Source organism: Callithrix jacchus, chromosome 1 (assembly GCF_049354715.1).
Source record: "Callithrix jacchus isolate 240 chromosome 1, calJac240_pri, whole genome shotgun sequence".
Lineage (NCBI taxonomy): Eukaryota > Metazoa > Chordata > Mammalia > Primates > Cebidae > Callithrix > Callithrix jacchus.
Window position 1 is genome coordinate 107,013,003 of NC_133502.1, and position 21,034 is coordinate 107,034,036.

Here is a 21,034-nt window from a genome sequence, read left to right on the forward strand (position 1 = left end):
CCGTGGGGAGAGTCCTCCGGGGCTTTCCAGCGGCAGAAAAGAAGGATCTGTTCTTGTCCACCCTTCTTTCTCTCCAGGTAGAGAAATAGCTCACATTTTCGGTGCCTTCTTGGTACTGGGCACTGTACTGAGAGTTTTCACGTGTGACCTCACAGGTACTATGATCATCTCCAAGTGACCTTCAGAGAGGTGGTCCACCGCAGGTCACAGGGCTAGGAAATGAGTAAGATGCAAGAAAAACGGCTTTACTCTCAGACTGAAGTGAGACAGACAATACAGTACACCTGCTGGGTGACAGAGTTGTCTCTGAGTTGTTAGGGCCTTTCCCCACTTTGGGACTCTACTTGCTTGGTGCACAGTAGGCAGTGAATGAACTGTAAGAATCATGGTGTTTGTGATTTCCTGTGTTCTTGACAGTTGAGGTGTTCTCTTTTTTTTTTTTTTTTTGAGACGGAGTTTCGCTCGTTACCCAGGCTGGAGTGCAATGGCGCGATCTCGGCTCACTGCAACCTTTACCTCCTGGGATCAGGCAATTCTCTTGCCTCAGCCTCCTGAGTAGCTGGGATTACAGGCATGCGCTACCACGCCCAGTTAATTTTTTGTATTTTTAGTAGATACGGGGTTTCACCATGTTGACCAGGATGGTCTCGATCTCTTAACCTCATGATCCACCCACCTCGGCCTCCCAAAGTGCTGGGATTACAGGCTTGAGCCACCGCGCCCGGCTGACAGTTGAGGTATTCTCTAAGGCAGTTTATGTTCTCTCTACCATGTCCTCACTTTCTTCTGAGTCCTCACGAACCGTCTTTATTATTTATATTTCTGTTAATAGGTCCAATGTATTTAAGGCAACGTAGACTTTTCCCACCATGTTCCTCAAAATTCTTCCAGGCTCCATTCACTGCCCAATTCCAAAGCCACTTCCACATGTTTTGGTGTTTGTTACAGCAGCACTCCACTTTCAGGTCCCAAAGTCTATTAGTTTTTCTGCTATAATAAAACTCACAAATTTCATGCTTAAAACAGCACACATGTGGGGCACGGTAGCTCACACCTGTAATCCCAGCACTTTGGGAGGCTGAGGTGGGCAGATCACTTGAGGTCAGGAGTTCAAGACCAGCCTGGCTAACATGGTAAAACTGCCTCTACCAAAAATACAAAAAAATTAGCCAGATGTGATGGCAGGTGGTGCCTGTAATCCCAGCTACTTGGGAGGCTGAGGCAAAATAATCACTTGAACCCGGGAGGTTGAGGTTGCAGTGAGTCAGCTCAGATTGTGCCACTGCACTCCAGCCTGGGCAACAGAGCAAGACTGTCTCAAAACACACCATCACACACACACAAACACACACACATATATTTATTATATTACAGTTGTGTAGATCAGAAGTTGGACACAGGTCTTACTGGAATAAAATCAAGGAGTCAGCAGGACTAGTTCCTTCTGAAGGTTTTAGGGGTGAATCGAGATCACCTGTATTCCTTGGCATGTGACCCCTTCCTCCATCTTCAAAGCCACCAATAGCAAGTTGAGTCACTTTTACTCCTCACGTTTCTTCTAGCTTCTCTTCTGTGATCCCATCTTTCTCTAACCACAGAAAGAAAAAATTTTTTTTAAAGACTCATGATTAGATTGGGCCCATCTATATAATCCAGGAAAATCTCTCCATCTCAAAGTCCTTAACCTTACTGCTGTCTTCACAGTGACTTTTGCCCCATATGTAACATATTCACAGGTTTCGGAATTAGAAGTTAGACACCTTTTTTCTGCCTGCCACACGTGATAAGGTATAAACACAATACAGTTAACTCTCTGGTCTTAGTTAGCAGTTGGCACCCCTTTAGGTAAAGCGTGTGGTTTCTAATCAAGCATTTTATTCAGGGTGCATCTGTTCCACCTGGCTGGCAGCACACACCTTGCAGGTCAGGTGTGAGCTGAGCAAGAGCTGTTGGAAGACTGGAAGCTACTTCTCTCTTTTAGGGAAAGGGAGAGAGAGAAGCAAGGAGACCTCTTGAGTGTGACTCTTGCTTATTGTGAAATTAAGAACTAAAACAACAACAAAAACCCCTTTGATAACAAATACTGAAATATAAAATTAAACAAAGCTAAGCTTTGTCAATGCTTGCACCTCTGCTCTTTTGTGGAAAACTTGGACCCCTCTGTGACATTTGGTATGTTACTAAGCAGGGTTCCTTTGGGGAGGGTGAGAAGCCCCCTCTCCACTCCACATTTGGAATTTGTTGCCAGTTCCTGTCTGACAGCTGGTTAGCCTGTCAGGCCCTCACAAGTTAAATCTAGTCTCAGGAAATAATTTGCTAGAAGATCAAAGCATGTATAGGGAAATTAATTTTTCAACAAGCCACAGGTCTGAGATAATTGTCTCTCAAGTGTTGCTAATGTCTTTGATAAAAAAGTAATTTGGGGGGGGCTGTTTTTTTCTCTTGAGAATATAAATCTTGATTGATTTGTATATTGAAAAAGAACTCTGAAAGCTTGCACCTAACATGAAGCTGTGGAATAACCTGAAATAATAATGATAGGTGTATTTCAACACCTGTCTCATTCAGAGCAATGATTCTCAACAGGTGGGGATGGTTAGTGATTTTTTTTTTTTGACCCCCGGGGGCATTTGGCAGTGTTTGGAGACATTTTTGATAGTCATCATTCTGGGAAGGGATGCTACTGGCATCTAGGGGGTAGACGCCAGAGATGCACAGAACAGCCCACAACAAAGTGTTACAGACTGTCAGTAGTGCTGAGGTTGAGAACTCCTGATTTAGAAAGGGGTGTTTTCTATTTTACTTATTTTCATGTGTCTTAACACTATTCCTGGATTTAATTTCTTTGAGGGTAGGGTCCATCCTTTATTTTCTCACTCAACCATTTGCCCTGAGCAGGCTCAAACATCTATCTTCTGTTTATTCCCCCCTCTCTTGTTGAGCTATTATTCATCCTTTTTTGTCTTGGAGCAGAGCACTGATAAGCAGCTGGTAGAGTTGTGGCAGAATCAGCATGGTTGAGAGAGTGGAAAGAACACAAGCTCTGAACGTCTCTCAGCCCTGCTTTCTTGTCTGTAAAATAGAGCTAATAATAGTGCCCAACTTAGGATGATTGTATTTGAGAAGGATTGTGTTGCGAAAATTGGGGATGTAGTAAGTGCTCAGTAATGCCTTTTCTTCTCAGGCAGCTGAACAGGAGACTATGCAAGGTCCTCTATCCTGGCACCCTATTTTTTTGTAAAATGTTGAGTAAAGGAGGGGCAGACATCTTACACATTCCAGAATTGTTCTCAGTTCTCTAGGAAGAAGAGGAAAAGATAAGAATTTATAGCATTTCAGTAAAGATTACTCTGATTGACAAAACAATTTTTGAGGTTCCTAAGAGGCACATTCAGCCTCAGGCCAGACCTATTTTTAAAACTAAATTGACAGCAACTGGTTCAAGTTGGAACAGTCCTAACTTAATTATAGATACCTGCAGAAGTTCCTTCAAACCGGTGGGTTTCAACAGTATGGTGCTATCTAGTAAGAGCTATTGTTTGCTTAGTTATTTGTTTGAGAGTCAGCTTAGAACATAAGGAAGGAGTCAGATTTGGGGTTGAACTCTGTCTCTGGATCAGAGACTCAATTTTCCTATTTGTAAAATGGAAATAATGATAGACCCTCAGAGGATGATTGTAAGGGTAAATTGACACCATATTTGTTAGACATTTCACATAGTAAGTACTTCATAAATGACACCAGTAAAATTTTTTGGTTGAAAATTTTCCAGCTTTTATTTGTTTTTATTTCGTTTTTTTTGAGACTGAGGGAGTCTCACTCTGTTGCCCAGGCTGGAGTACAGTGGCACAATCTCAGCTCACTACAACCTCTACCTTTTGGGTTCAAGTAATTCACCTGCCTCAGCCTCCCAAGTAGCTGGGATTACAGGCAGGAGCCACCATACCTGGCTAATTTTTGTATTTTTGGTAGCAACACAGTTTCACCATGTTGGCCAGACTGGTCTTGAACTCTGGCCTAAAGTGATCCACCCACCTTAGCCTCCCTAAGTGCTGGTATTATAAGCATGAGCTCCCATGCCTGGCTGAAAATGTTCCAGTTTTTAAATGTCATGGACATTTTTGCTCAAAACTGCTTTGGCTATTTGAGGTGTTTTGGAGTTCCATGCAAATTTCAGAATTTATTTTCTCTGTAAAAAATTACATTGGAATTTTGATAGGGATAGTATTAAATCTGTAGGTCACTTTGGGGACTATGGACATTTTTTCAGTGTTAATTCTTCTAATCCATGGATATCCATGAATACAGGATATCCTTCCATTTATTTATGTCTTTAGTTTCTTTCAGCAGTATTTTATAGTTTTCAGCATACAGATCTTTCACCTCCTTGGTTAAATTTATTACTAAGTATTTCTTTTTTTTGAGACAGGATCTCACTCTGTCACCTGGGCTAGAGTACAGTGGTGTGATCACATTTCACTGCTGCCTTGAATTCTTGGGCTCAAGTGTTCCTCTTGCCTCAGCCTCCCAAGTAACTGTGACTACAGGTGTGCACCCCCATGCCTGGCTCATTTTTAATTTTTTTTTTTGTAGACGTGAGGTCTCACTGTGTTGCCCAGGCTGGTCTTGAACTCCTGGACTCAAGCAGTACTTCTGCCTCAGCTTCCCAAAGTGCTAGGGTTACAGGTGTGAGCCATTGCACCCGGCCTTATTCTTTCTTGATGCTATTGTAAATGGAATCATTTCCTTGATTTCTTTTTTAGATAGTTCATTATTAGTATATATAATAGAAATGCTACTGATTTATATGTTGATTTTAATATCCTACAACTTTACTGCATTTAGGAGTTCTGACAGTTTTTTGGTGATGTTCTGAAGGTTTTCTGTATGTAAGATTATATAATCTGCAAACGGAGACAAATTAACTTCTTCCTTTCTGGTTTTGATGCGTTTTATTTTTCTTGCCTAATAGCTCTGGTTGAAACTTCTAGTACTATATTGAACAGAAGTAGTAAGAGGGGTATCCTTGTTTTGCTCCTGATCTTAGATGAAGGGCTTTCAGCTTTTTACCACTGAGCATGATATTGGCTATGGACATGTCATATGTGGCCTTTACTATGTTGAAGTCCATTCTTTGTACTGAATTTGTTGAGAGTTTTTGTCATGAAAGGATGTTGACTTTTTTAGTGATTTTTATCCATCTATTGATATGGTCATAGGATTTTTATCCTTCGTTTTGTTAATGTGGTATTATTTTTAATTAATTCGCATATGTGGAGCCATCTTTGCATCCCAGGGATAAATCTCACTTGATCATGGTATATGATCCTTTTAATGCATTGTTGAATTTGATTTGCTAGGATTTTTGCATCTATAGTCATCAAGGATATTGACCTGTAATTTTATTTTCTTGTAGTGTCCTTGCTGGCCTTGTAAAATGAGTTTGGAAGGGTTGATTCCCTCCTCATCAGTTGTTAGTAAGAGTTTGAGAAGGGTTGGTGTTAATTCTTCTCTTTAAATGTTTGGTAAAATTCACCAGCGAAGCCAGGAAGTCCTGGAATATTCTTTGTTGAGAGGTTTTGATTTCTGATTCAATCTCCTTGTTATTGGTCTCTTCAGATTTTCTGTTTCTGTATTCAGCTTTGTCATAGGTTGTATGTTTCTAGGAATTTATCCATTTCTTCTAGATTTTCTAATTTGTTGGCATATATTTGCTTATAGCAGTCTCTCATCTTTTGTATTTCTGTGGTATCAGTTGTAATGTCTCATCTTTCATTTATGATTTTGTCTTTTTTTTTTTTTTAGTTCAGCTAAAGGTTTGTCAGTTTTACCTTTTCTATTGTTTTTCTAGTCTCCAGTTATTTCTGCTGTGATGTCCATTTTTTCCTTCTGCTGCTGACTTTGGGCTGTTTATTATTCTTTTTCTAATTAAGGTGTAAAATTATCTGAGATCTTCTTCCTTAATGTAGGAGTTTATTGCTGTAAAGTTCCTTTTAATACTGCTTTTGCTGCATCTATTAAGTTTTGGTTTGTTGAACCTCTCCCCCAAAAAACCCCAAAAAACAAAACTGGAAGTATCATACAACTTGATTTCAAAATGTACTAAAAAGCTATATGAAAATAGCATGGTAATGGCGTAGAAACAGACATATAGACCAATGGAACAGATTAGAGAGCCGAGAAATAATTCATATTTACAGTCAGTGGCTCTTTGACAAAGTTGTCCAGAACACATAATGGGGCAAAGAGAGTCTCTTCAATAAATGGTATTGGAAAAACTGGACATCCACATACAGAAAAATTAAATTAAACCCCTTTCTCATACCATATACAAAAATCAATTCAAAATGGACTAAAGATTGGGGGCATAGCTCAGGGGTAAAGGATTTGACTGCAAAATGGACTAAAGACTTAAACAGTAAGATCCAATAGTATAAAACTACTTGAAGAACACACAGAGAAAAAGCTTTCTGACATGGTTCTGCTCAGTGATGTTTTGGATATGACTTCAAAAGTACAACAGAAGCAAACATAGACAAATGGGATTGTGTTAAACTAAAAAAAAATTGTGCATAGAAAAGGAAAGAATCAATAAAATGAAGAGGCAGCCTACAGAATGGGATAAAATGTTTTCAGGCCATGCATCTGATAAGGGGTTAATCTAAGATATACAAGGAGCCCATACAACTCAGTAGCAGGAAAACAATCTGATTAGAAAATGAACAGAGGACCTTAATAGACATTTCTCAATAGAAGACATGCAGACATGACCAACAGGTATATCAAAAGGTGTTCAATATCACTAATCAGGGAAATGCAAGTTAAACCACTGTCAGCGTCTGGATGCAGTGGCTCACACCTGTAATCCCAGCACTTTGGAAGGCTGAGGAAGGCAGATGACTTGAGATCAGGAATTCGAGACCAGCCTAGCCACATGGCAAAACCTCCTCTCTACTAAAAAATACAAAACCACAGCAAGATATCACCTCATATCTACTAGAATTGGTATTATCAAAGATGAAAAGTAACAAGCGTGTTGGAAAAATGTGAGGCAAAGGGACCGTCTTACACTATTGATGATAATATGTTAGTACAACCAATATGGAAAATAGTATGAGTATGGAAATTCCACAGAAAATAAAAACAGAACTTCCATATGATCCACCAATCCTACTTCTGGGTATATATCCAAAGGAATTGAAATCAAAGAGATACCTGAATTCCTATGTCCCTCGCAGCATGATTTACAATAGTCAAGATATGGAGACAATGGAAGTGTTCTTCAATAGATGAATGGGTAAAGAAAATGTGGTATATGTGTACAGTGGAATACTATTAAGCCTTACAAAAGAAGAAATCCTGTCATTTGCAAGAACCTAGATGAACCTATTTATAGATGAAGTAGCCAGGCACAGAAAGACAAATACTGCATTATCTCACTTAAATGTGGCACCCAAGGAAGTCAAACTCTCTCACAGAAGCAGAGAGTGGAATGGTGGTTATCAGGGTCTGAGAGATTAGGGGTACTTAGGAAGATGTTGGTTAAAGGTCAAAAGTCTCAGTTAGGCCAGGCGTGTGGCTCACGCTTGTAATCTCAGCACTTTGGGAGGCCTGGGCAGGTGGATCACCTGAGGCCAGGAGTTTGAGACCAGCCTGACCAAAGTGGTGAAACCCCATCTCTACTAAAACTGCCGGGTGTGATGGTACAGCTGTAATCCCAACTACTCGGGAGGCTGAGGCAGGAGAATTGCCTGAACCCAGGAGGTGGAGGTTGCAGGGAGCCGAGATCACCCCATTGCACTCCAGGCTGGAGTTAGGATAAATATGTCTTGGAGATCTGTTGTACAGTGTAGTGACTATAGTTAATAGTGTATATTTGGAAATTACTAAGAGATTAGTTCCTAAATGTTCTCACTACAAATAAGTGTAATGTGATGGATATATTAATTAGCTTGATTTAATTTCACAAAGTCTATGTACATGAAAACATGTACAATGTAAATATATACAATTTTTATTTTTTAATTATAACCTTAATGAAAGTGGGAGGAAAAATGAAAAAGGTAATAAGCCCTTAAAGGTAATAAGTTGTCACCCAACCTATTTATTAATATTTCTGTGTATTTTGAGACCATTGATGTTTGAAAACCCCCAAGCTTTAGATACACCGTTCCTTGTTTGTCCTTCTGTGGAAGTCAGCACTGATCTCAATGACTTGTTCTCATTTCACCAAAGAATGACCGCGCTACATCTTGCTGTCTGTGGAAATGGAAAACTAGCAGCAATTTACAAGGTTTTCACTTGAAAAAACATAACTCTGATTTTAAAAGGTACTTGATTATTGCAAGACTTGACATTTCTCTAGTTAATTTCTGTACCTATTGTTTTGCCCCTTACCATCTTCAAAATCCGAGTCCAAATCCAGGGTTTCTCTGTTAGGAGACTCCATATCTTATTTCTTTAATCCTGATAATTTCTTAAGTTTTCGTTTCCTACCTACCTATTTTCTTAGGCTACCCATATTAATTTGAGTAATAAATATAACATTTCATGTTCTGTTACTATTTTTTTTTTTTTTTTGGGACAAGCTTTTGTTTCCTAGGCTGGAGTGCTGCGGCATGATCAGGGCTCACTGGACCTTCTACCTTCTAGGCTCAGGTGATCCTCCCACCTCAGCCTCCTGAGTAGCTGGGACCACAGGTGTGCACCACCATGCCCAGCTAATTTTTAATTAATTTATTATTTTATTTGTAGAGCCAGGGTTTTGCCGTGTTGCCCAGACTGGTCTCAAACTCCTGGAATCAAGCAAGCCTCCCAAAGTGCTGGGATAACAGGCATGAGCCACTGCACCTGGCTCTTGTTAACTTCTTACATCATTTCCACACCTTAATATATTTGAGGGCTAGTTCTGTGTCATGTATGTATTTTAAAATCGCTACAGCATCTGGTGTGGAGAGGGTCATTCTATAGTCTTGATATTTCTTATATTCCCTATTGCTTATGAGCCATGACAAATTTGAGATTAGCAATTAATGGATGGACTGGCCAACAAACACTATGTAGAGGAATAAGTGAGGCCGAAGCTGGTGGATGATGCAAAGCCGGGATGTAACATACTTCATTGGGGCAAATAAGCAGACAAATAAGCAGAGTAAGCGCTCTGATAGGGGAAGTATGGGCTGCTGGGGCACGTAATCCTGGGAACGTTAGTGGGAGGTGGCGGTCAGAGAGTTGGAGCTGAAACCTGTTGGGTGAGGTGGAGTTAGCCAGGTGAAGTGGTAGATTTGGGGAAGCGAAGAGAAGGGGAGCATTCTGTGTTTAGAACTGAAGAGAGTTTAGTGTGTGGTAGTTGGGTGGGTGGGAGGATAGGTCATAAAGAGCCTGGTAAACTTAGGAAACTAAACTTTATCTCAAGGGTGGTGGGAAATCGCCGACAAGTTTTAAGTTGGTGAGTGAAGCTGGCCGGAAGAGTCCCTCCAGCTTTGGTATGTGAGGATGGCCTGAGAATGGAGGCACCTGTAGTAATCTCCAGTGAGAGGAATTATGGGCTGACAGTCCTTGGGGCTAGAAAAACATGGACATTGGTGGTTTAGGAGTAAAATCTCTGTGAGTTCATTAAATGGGGTGAGGGAAGCATCAAGCCCAGTGCCCAGACTTCTGGGACTGTCTGGTTGCTACTCAGTGAAAGGAAGCCTGGGAGGTTCCTGAGAGAGGATGATGAGCTCATTTATGGACAGCTTGAGTTCAAGGGCCTGCAGGTCATTGAAAGGGAAATGTGAGCTTGAATCCTGCATTTGGAAGTTCAGAAAAGAGAAAGAGCTCAAGTTCTCGGAGTCTTTCCCATGTGGATGGTAACTGCAGCAGATGAGGTAGTAAGATCACCTAGTTAGAGGTGGGGGAGAAGAAGAGGGCTTAGTGCAGAACTCTGAAGAGCAGCCTGCAAAGGAGACTGAGGAGGAATGGACAGAAAGGATGGAGGAAACCTTCAAAGGTGCATTCCAGGAAGGCAGTGGTTACCAGCATTAGCTCCTGCAGAGCTGTGAGAATTGAGTCATTTCTGCTGGGCTTAGCAACAAGAAGTTTCAAGGGCTTCATGGCAGAGTGACAACATATGCAGATGTAGTGCTTCTGTTGGCCAGTACAGAGACCGCTTTGTTCCCCCCTCAACCATCCTGAGGTGGAGTCTTACTCTGCCTTACTCTTACTTCCAGACTGGAGTGCAATGGTGCAAACTCGGCTCACTGCAACCTCCGCCTCCAAAGTTCAGGCGATTCTTCTGCCTCAGCCTCCCAAGTCGCTGGGATTACAGGAGTGTGCCACCATGCCTGGCTAATTTTTTTGTATTTTTAGTAGAGATGGGTTTGCCCTGTTGGCCAGGCTGGTCTTGAACTCCTAACCTCAAGTGATCTGCCCACCTCGGCCTCCCAAAGTGCTGGGATAATAGGCATGAGCCACAGTGCCTGGCCAGTACAGAGCCTTGAGGACATTAAAAACTATGTGTCCTTCTGGATGGACACAGTCCCTGACTTGGTGAGTGGACCGTGCATAGGCCTTTAGCTCTTACATGCCACCTTAGCTGGATGCACTTGTTTAGTGTACAGAATACATCTTCCATGCATGGTGGCCAAGCATATATCTGCACTTCCCAATCTAGGGCACTGTTCCCAGGGGACATTTGGCAATATCCGAAGAAATTTCTGAATGTTACAACTGAACCAGAGAGGGTAGGTGCTACTGGCATCTAGTGAGTAAAGGCCAGAGATGCTGCTAAACACTCTGCAGTGTCCAAGACAACCCCTAACAACAGAGAATTATCCAGCCTCAAATACCATTTGTGCTCAGAAACCCTGGTGTCTATGAACCTTTGAAGCTCATGGGAAAAGGTGGTGTGAGAGGGTGATAACTGGAGGTGGGTGGACCTGAAACAGTCTCCTTACATATGTTGTTGCAGTCTCATTTGCTTGTGGCAGTTTTCACCTTACCTCTCCCACCTCTCTACCATAGACCTCTGATTCATCAGGTTGTTGGTTTTCAACTGTTTATTCTCATGTAGCCATTTTCACTATTCTCTCTCCTGCCCTCACTCCCCATGACAAGTAAATTATGTAATGCAAGGTAGTCTTGTGTCCTTATTTCTGTTTGTGGGCATACCGTGAAACAGCTATATTTAAATAGTATCTGTCAGGAAATTCTATATTGGCAACCAAGTATGGGCCAATCTAAAGTAGCCCGTACTTCAGAGCTCTGTTGATAAGGCTTTAATGCCCCTTGACTGTCAGGCTTGGAAAAAAGACAGGAAGTATTCCTTGTCTTTGGAAACGAGCCTACTCTGGCTTTGGGAAGAAAAGAGTACAAATGGTTCTCACCAGATAGAGTTGCAGCAGCTCTCCCAGCGTTTTGGGAACAAATCAGGTCATTATCTCAACAATGTCAAAACTGTGTTCCCAGATCAGTTGTTGTCTGAAACATTTGGGGCTGATGCAGAGGAGAAGAATTAATTAGCAGCTCCCTCTCTTGGTGTTCTTTTTCAGCCTTCTCAAATTGCACCACAAGAGTCCCTTAGACATGCTGGCTGCTCATTTGATAATCTGTGTTTTTCTCAGATACAAAAGCTTGCTGGCTAAGTTTTGTGAGCCCCTCTAATGTCAGGCTGACAGTGTCTTGGGTTCAATTAACAAGAAAATTTATGGTAACATTTTGTCAATGAAGAAGTACTTGAATTCACAGAACTGTCTTGGAAAGCCCTGGGTAAGGGTGAAGAGCCAAATTGCCTTTTCTGTTTTCAGAAATATTTTACCCTGAAACAATGTGTAAATCTAAAGCCTATGCAGGAATGAAAACAAGCTTGAGTATTAAGATTTGGCACAGAGTGTGTGCAAGCAGTGAGACTGTATGGGTTAAAAACAGGAAGTGTCTTAAAGATGGTGACAGGGAGACAGATTAAAATAAACTGCTGGCCGTGTTGCATCTGGGATAGGCCTCAGTTGTGGGCATATTCCCTTCTGAATTAATTACCCTTTCTATTAAATTGTCTTTCATATAGTTTCAAAGATAGGGCTAGTGATAAGAATTCTCTTCCTGTATGATATAAGCATGCTTTTCTTGTGTCTATATGACTGCTTGATCCGTGACTCCACAAAATAGTAAAACACCTTGTAGCTTTTACATTTCTGTAGTGGACTGGCCAGTGCTGTGGAAGAGGAAGGTGGTAGACAAAAAAAATGGTAAGTTTTAGGCTGAAAGATATTGGTGTTAAACTTTATTTCCAATTATGGCAGTCTTTCATCATGTAATTTAGAAAGCCTGAGATCATTTAACTTCTTTTTTGTTTTTTTCTTAGGACTGCAGGAAGTATTGATAAACATCTGTTTAAGTTCTCTATACCATGAAATCCATAATCTTCGTCATAACTATGATAGCATATGGTTTTCTATAGTTAAGAAAACTGTTTCTTAACTATGTTTTAATAAAATATAAAATAAAAATAACATGTATTTTATGGTTTGGCCAAATCCTTTTATTACATGAGTACTAAAAAATTCCTTATGAAACTATCTTGAGAAAAGAATATTTATTATGGATAAATAAGGGAAAGTAATTGAGATAATTCTTACACCTTCGTATGAGCAGTCATTCTAAACCACATTGCACACCTTCACTAAAAGTCGTTATAAAAGGTTTTTCTCACTTCAGGCATCCAGCAAAAGATCCTTCAGGGAAGGGCCCCAGCTTTTTCTTGGTGTTACTTTAATTATTAATTCAGGAGGGCTTTCTAAAGGTTTGAATTCAGGAGGGCTTTCTAAAGGTTTGTCAGTGAGATAATTGGAAAGCTTCTGAGCTTTTTATTGCTGTAGGTAAACTTGGTACTTCAAACCCTCAGCAGCATGTACAGATGCCCCCATATGCTTTCCGGGATGACTTTAACACTAAATAGCAGGGATAATTCTCAAGAATGTTAAAGAAAAGAATGCAAACAGATAAACATTTATTTGCACAAACAGATATTTGTGACTTCTGTGAAAAAATTCCAATAAGTGTAATATAGGAAATTTTTATAAACAAATACCCCTTACCAATTTACCACATTTTTTAATCAAGATTTTTAAAGTTTTATAATGACTATGTTATGTTTATGTAATAAAAATAAAATAGAGACTAGGCATGGTGGCTCACACCTGTAATCCCAGCACTTTGGGAGGCTGAGATGGGGGATTGCTTGAGCCCAGGAGTTCAAGACCAGCCTGGGCAACAGAGTGAAATCCTATCTCTATTTTTAAAAAATAAAATAAAACAGAGGGGAACAGCAAATGCAAATATATAAATGACAGAAATTTTATGATCTAATCAAAGAACTGTCACTGCATGAAATTATAGATATGGTTACATAAAATTACCTTTTTCATTATAATTCCACCAATAATTACATCTAAAGTTTCTTTTCTTTTTTTTTTCTACTTCTGCAAAAAAACAGAGGGCAAGGAAATCTGTGTGAATTTTCAGCTTTTCACCTTTTCTTCTCTGATTTCATTTCTTCCTCACTCTTACTTTGACAGTACTCCCAGGCCTCTTGTTCTCAAAGCTTCTGGAGAGAATAGAGAAGACCCCCTCCCAGAACTTTCCTGCTTAAGGTCTCCCTGTTGACTTCCTGTAGTGGATGTGACTGCATGTCAGGTGCCATCTGAAGACCCCTGTCACCGACTTTGCCCTGTGGGAAAAGAGTAAACAATGGCCTCCTCCTATGGCTGGCTTTGTTCATATTGAGGCTCTTCAGCTTGCTAGTGATAATTGCCAAGGAGTCGTTCATGGCAGGATAGAACTAAACTGGTAAATGAAAGCTTCACAGTGCTTCAAGACAGGCTCCCGTTCATGTTTAGCAGTATTCCTTCCTTCATAATAAAAAACTAGCCTTCCTTAGGGAGTACTGTTTTTTCCTTCCTTTTTCTATTCTGGTTCCAACAGCTGTCTCAACACAGCCGGAGATGGGGAGCAACCTGGCTTCCACTGACCATAGCTGTATTGTGGGGATGTGAGAAAGAAGCCACCTTTTCCTCCGTCCGCCTGAGACACCTGGTGCCTTTGTTCTTTCTCCTAGTGGTTCTCTGGGGCACTAGAAAGCGGGGGAGTAAATCTTCATGCAGGTGGCAGCTATTGTCTGTGTGGGGGAAACAAGCCTGGTTCTTCCTGGGGCTGCTTTCATCTCCTCTTAGCTTCCAGAGGGTAAAATTAACCTTAATGAAGGTTGGGGGTTGGCACACACACACAGTCCTGGGTTGAGGCGGTGGTAGTCAGAAAGTTCTCTAGGGAAATATACAAAGGAGAATTAACACTGGGGTGGGTTTTGGTCCTTTCTCTCCACATAACTGACATCTTTCAAAGCAAGGACTTGCTTTCTGATGTGGAATGTCAGCAGTCTCAACACCACTGGGTTGGATGCAGGATAATTATTCAGAATCATAGGTACCTGTTTGCAAGCAATCACCAAATTGCTGGTGGGATAAATAAGCAGACAATCTGTGGTAGGTTCCCTGGTGAGGTTGAGGTTGTAATTTTAAGTATTGTTTTGGATATTGGTAATTCTAAAAAGATGCTTCAATCTTAACTGGATTTTATGAAAGCTGGTTAGGGTGTTTATTACCAAAAAACCCTCTTACTAGTTAATATCATGATGCCTAGCCACTCCTTTCTCACCACATCCATACGAGAAGCCTGATTGTAGATCTTGAACAATATATTTCTTTGGGATAAGCAGCAAGGACAGGTAAGGTATCTTATCAAAACACCACTATCACGGCCAGGTGGCATGGTTCACACCTGTAATCCCAGCAGTTTGGGAGGCTGAGGTGGGAGGATTGCCTGAGGTCAGGAGTTTGAGGCCATAGTGAGCTATCATCACGCCAGTGCAGTCCAGCCTCAGCAACAGAGGGAACACCCTGTCTCTAATAAAACAAAAACATTACACCATTGTCAGAAAGTGACTTGGTCTCCTTTGTTCAATTTCAATTAAATTCCCTCATGTACAAGGCAGTGGCCAGCAGCTTAAGAAGACACACGAGCTCTTCACTGTGTATGTTTGGCAATGTGGGAGTTACAAAAGTGATTATGAGTATAAGGTCCAGGAGTCTTTTTTCCTTAACAATTTTATGTTATCCTGTTTCTTTTTCCATCCATTCTCTGAACTGTCTTTTTACTTTATTAAACTCTTCTTTTCCCAGACTCCAGAATAATTTCCTGTGATATGTTTTAGCAGTTTCTCCAAGAAAAGGCTCCAGGAGTCTTTAAATCCAACCTTCTTTGTGCTGTATCTTTGTGCCTCACATTTTGAGAGAAATTGAGCAGTAGAAAGGAAAGGGAAGCTGAAAAAGAGATTAGTCAGGGAGGAAAGCCAGGATGGAAAATTGATGGGAATGAATGAGGAACCTGATGTGGGTTGGCGTGGCAATTCATGGTTAGTACAACATATGTCACTCGTAACCAGGTTGCCATAAGCTCAGGCAGCTCTCCCCCTCTGTTGCCTGGGGCTTTTCCCAGTTATAATAAAGGTGGAAAGATAAGAATGAGGGCAAGCAGAAAACAGACACATTTGCCTGTTTCCCTCTTTTTATCCAGATTGAGTAGATGGGAGGTACAGCTGTTACCCATCATGGTATGTCATACCAGATTCGGTCTGCCAGTTTGGTTTTATAGGCATGATTCCCAATTTTGAATCTGAAGTTAGCTGTCCATTTAAATTCAGAGGGTCCACAGTTTTTCAGATTTTTTCTTGATTCTGCTTTTGGAAACCAGAAAGATGTTGAATTTACTTTTCATCTGCCAGTATTGCAGATCTGTGAACCCAACTGATCTGAAAGTGTTTACCTCTTAACTCTATGAAGTTAGCTGATAACTCTGGATGGCTGAGACAATGCCAAGGACCCTTTATAATGGTTACTCTCACCTGTGCTCCAGACACTCCACTTGGTGCTAGAAATACAGCAGTGAACAGACATGGTTCTTGCTTCCACACAGCTTGCAGTTTAGTGGGGCAGGCTGATGACAGTAAAAGACACGATCAATGTTGTTATAATGGTGATAAGAGTTACAAAAATAAAGGGCAAGGTACAGTGTCTCATGCCTGTAATCTCAGCACTTTGAGAGGCCAAGGCAGGAGGATGGTTTGATCCCAGGAGTTGGAGACTACCCTGGGCGACCTAGCAAGACCTTGTTTCTTAAAAAAAATTAACTGGGTGTGGTGGTGTGCATCTGTGGTCCCAGCTACATAAGAGGCTGAGGTGGGAGGATCACTTGGGCTCGGAAGGTGAAAGTTGCAACAAGCTGTGATTGTGCTATTGCATCCAGCCTGGGTGTGTGAAACCCTGTCTCAATAAACAAAAATAAAGGGAGCATTTAACAGGAGGATCTAATGTAGCCTAGGCAAGAACGGTATTCTTGAGAAGTGACGTAAGACCTGCAGGACTGAACAAATTGTCTCTGTGAAGATTGGCGGTGGGTGCACTAAGAGGGAAAAGTGGAAACAGCATATGCAAAGACGCTGAGGTAGAAAGGGGGGTCAGGCCTGCTTGTGTGATTACTGTGGGAGAATGAACAGGAAGATGACAAAAGTAGAAGCAAGAAGACCAATGAGGAAGCTCCGGGACTTGACTAACTAAGGTGGGTTAGCTGGTGATTGGCGAAGCTGAGACTCAAACTCCGGATTTTTATGAAGACCCCACACCCTCATCTCCAGTATTTGATAATGGTGTTCATGTCAACCTGGCACATATCTAAAAGATTCTTACGTGACTTTTTTTTTTCACATTGGCTTTTTGACCTTTTAAATATAATATGTTTTAATATTACATTATTAGCTGCAAAAAGGAAGGGAACTGCTCATTTGAATGAACCAGAATAAACTTGGAATTTTGCCTGCCTTCTGCTTCAGCCCTGCCAAAATGTAATTTCTTTAATTCATCAAATCACATTCTTGACTAATCTGCTCAAGTCTGTACTATGCCTTGGCCTTTTTCCCTATAACAGTTTAGGGATCTTTAAAGAAAATATTTTGAAATATTTTCTCTTGATCCGGGTGTTTGTGGTTAGATACTGCATACACTGCTTTTATTTGCAGACTGAGCTATTTTTCTACCATGAGATCCTTTGTTAGAAATGAATGTGATTGTGGCTGGGTACAGTGGCTCACACGTGTAATCCCAGCACTTTGGGAAGCCAAGGCAAGAGGATAGCTTGAGCCCAGGAGTTTGAGATTAGCCTAGGCAACATAGCAAGACCCCATCTCTACAAAAAAATTAGAAAATTATCCAGGCCTGTTGGTACATGCCTGTTGGCACATGCCTGTAGTCTCAGCTACTTGGGAAACTGAGGTGGCAGGATTGCTTGAGGCTAGGAGGTTGAGGCTACAGTGAGCCAAGATGGTGTCACTGCATTCCAGCCTGGGTGACAGAGCAAGACCTGTCCTGAATGCAGTTGTAGTTTTGTCACCTTTATTTTAAAAAATTATTTATTATGTGGTTGCTAAGAAAAGCAATTCAGATGTTTACAACCTCTACCTTCTAAGGACTTAAGTATGTTCAGGAGTATTTAAAATGAAATAATTCTTTTAGCTATAATGATAAAATTACTGTGGAGCATTGCTATTTTGTGCCATGCAATCGACTTTAAACACTTTTGATTTTTTCTCCCTATGATGAAGGATATAATTAATTTTTAATTGTACATTTGGGGAAATTGAGGCCCGAAGTGGCTGAATTTTCTAAGAGCACCCAGGTAGAAAGTGATGAAACTGAGTCTCCAGCTTCATGTCTTCTCAGAGTCCTTGATCTTCAACACCCTGTAGTTCTGGTTCATTTTAGGAAGTTACCGGAAGTCACCTTAAATGCTGAGAACCTGCGTAACACAGGATGGAGTAAATGTGAGCAATGTAATGAAATGTTTCATTAAAAACTATTGTAAAGATTTCATTCCAGAAACCAAGTATGAGAAAAATAGAAGCCAATTGTTAAATTTCTTATTAGTCATCCTCTTCTGAACTTTTGGTAAATTCTGAGCTTCCGCTATATGAATTTACATTTATAGGAATGTTGTAAAATCTATACTTAGAAATATTATAAAATAAACTGTACTTAATAGGTTTATTGGAAATTAAACCCTAATATAATGGCCATCTGAATGATCATTTAAAAAATATAATTTATAGCAGTAGTTCTCAAACTTTAGTGTGCATTTAGGTCCCCTGGAGGATTATGTTAAAACACAGATAGCTGAGCCCCAACCCCAGACTTTCTGATTCAGGAGGTCTGGGACTGTCCTACAGATTTATATTTTTGACAGGTTGCCAGCTGTATTAGGGTTCTCCAGAGACACAGAATAGATATATTCATTATAGGAATTGGCTCATATGATTATGAAGGCCAGGAAGTCCCAGATGTGCCCCAAGGAAGTCTCAAGATCTCCCGTCTGCAAGACAGCCTTGGGTGTAATTCAGTCTGAGTCTGCGGGGCTGTGAACCTGGGAGCACCTAGTATAAGTTTCTGTCTGTCTGAACCTGAAGATCTAAGAACCAAGTGCACTGATGTCTGAGGGCAGGAAAAGATAGAAATTCTAGCTCAAGCAGAGAGCATGTATTTGCCTTTCCTCTCCCTTTTTGTTCTATTCTGGCCCTCAGTGATTAGATAATACCCATCCACACTGATGGGCATCCACATTGGTGGTCTTGTTAACCCTTTTTCCACTTAGAAAAAAAAGTGCAGCTTATGGCTAGCACTCATTTAATTTTGCATAAACATATTCTTGGAGGCTAAAGCATATCTGATTTTCAATGTGAACATAAAATAGAAAATATTCTTTTTTTTTTTTTTTTTTGAGACGGAGTCTCGCTCTGTTGCCAGGCTGGAGTGCAGTGGCATGATCTCGGCTCACTGCAACCTCCACCTCCTGGGTTCAGGTTATTCTCCTGTCTCAGCCTCCAGAGTAGTCGGGACTATAGGCACGAGCCACCATGCCCAGCTAATTTTTGTATTTTTAGTAGAGATGGGGTTTCACCATGTTGGCAATGATGGTCTTGATCTCTTGACTATGTGATCTGCCTGCCTCAGCCTCCCAAAGTCCTGGTATTACAGGTGTGAGCCACCATGCCTGGCCAGAAAATATTATTTCTGAATAGAACAAACATCAGAATCATCTGAATTATCAGAATCCTCTATTTCAGAAAAATCTGATTTTATCAAATGAATCTTCCATCAACAACTGTTAGAGAACAGTGTTAACATCACTTAGAGGAATGCTGTGTTTTCTAGCATTTGGCATTTTTAGCAGTCAAGAATGACTATATTTTGTAAATGAAATGCCACTACTAAAAACAGAATTCTATAAATAGGATGATATCTTTTGTCTCCAAAGTCAATACACTAGAAAAATGTGAAAATGATTTTTAAAAAAAAATTTTGTGGCAAGGTTATCTTGGGGTAAACACTGCAGCTGCAAGCACATGGGCAAGTATTCTCAGGGCAAACAGGAAGAGGGTTAGTGAAGTCTACTAATTCAAATGCTGATTTCTTCTGGATACACCAGAAGTAATGTTTTACCAGCTACCTAGGCATGCCTTGGTCCAGGCAAGTTGGCATGTTAAATTAACCATTATACCAGGTAATGGTTCTGCTACTGGTCTGGGGACCACATTTTGAGAACAACTAGTAAGACAGTAGAACCCCTAGATAGTAATAAGTGCTAGTGAAATGAGCTGGCAAGTAGCTAATCCCTGAGAAAGCCATTTCTTAGTCTCATGCCACATCTTTAATCCAAAGCAGGATGACAGTCTGATGTCTTCCATAGTCAAAGCAGGATGGCAGTCTGATGTCTTCCATAGTCAAAGGTGGTACGATGACTCTATGGAGCCATCATCACTATTGGGAAGACAGTGGGAGCACCTGCCTCCCCTACCTTCCACACTGTGTACATGATGGCATGTGACTTAGATGTGCAAAGTGTACAATGTCAGCTTTATGTTGATAAACTCTTCTACTTAGTCTGCTTATGTATATGGCATAGTCACCATACTGCGAAATTAAATGAATCAAATTAGTGAAACATAAATAAGGATTCAGATACCAATTAGGTAAAATAACTGCAGTTTGTATATGATGGGGAGTACCCTTTTCCTGGACTGTTTCAGTGTCAAATCTTAGCTGAGTTTCTTACTCTTCTTGGAGTGACTGAAAGTTCACTGAAATAACTGTAAAAGCTAAGATTCCTATTTGGCTAGAAACTAAAGGCTGGTTTACTAAGCTTTAAGAAATTCCTTCAGATTTGATGTGTCCAGACTTGTACTGAAATATGAAAGTCTCAGTTTGACAAGATCTGTGAGTTCCCAGTACATAAGTGTTTTTAAAAATGTGTTTCTCAAAATACAATTAGGAAAAAATCTCTTTGAAATGCTAAAACTACCTTTAGTAGTGATAAAGATGCTGACAACCCCTTCTATTTAAATAAAACAAACAACTTTTAACCTTAATGATGTTATAATAACATTGTTAACTTGTGCAGACAAACATCAGTGCTCACATTTAAAGTAATCATTAAACATTTTCAGCGTTATACTTAAGATGACTTTTTAATCATACTGCTGTAAAATATTACTACAAGTTGTTGGTGGGGTACTAGGTTATAGTTCTTATTTCTTCTTTCTCTAGAGTCTGTGTTGGCTTTACTTTGGGGAGAAAATCCCCAAAGAATTGTAACTGAATACAGAAGCATTTTCAAAAATCTTATTTTAAAGAGGAGATGTTTTTGAGCTACTTCTGATAATAAACCTCAAAAACTGAGAAGTATTAGAATTTATCTTGGTTAATTTTCTTTTTTTTTCAATTAATGAGTATGCACTGCTTATATAAAGCACTTCTCTGTGTGTGTCTATATCTGAGACAGATAGGAGTTCAGTGTGAGTTTAGTGATTCCCAGGGAAGACTTTGGGAACCTTGGTTTCTGAGTTGTGCTCTCCTCTCAGTATGTGGTGATTCTTAGTCTGTGGATTCAACCAGATCCA

At 40.4% G+C, this 21,034-nt stretch overlaps 1 protein-coding gene across 25 annotated transcripts in view; it reads left to right on the plus strand.

The window, feature by feature from the left end:
- The window catches only part of KANK1 (KN motif and ankyrin repeat domains 1), a 230,269-nt gene that overhangs the window by 27,092 nt on the left and 182,143 nt on the right, over positions 1 to 21,034 (plus strand). The window lies entirely within an intron of this gene.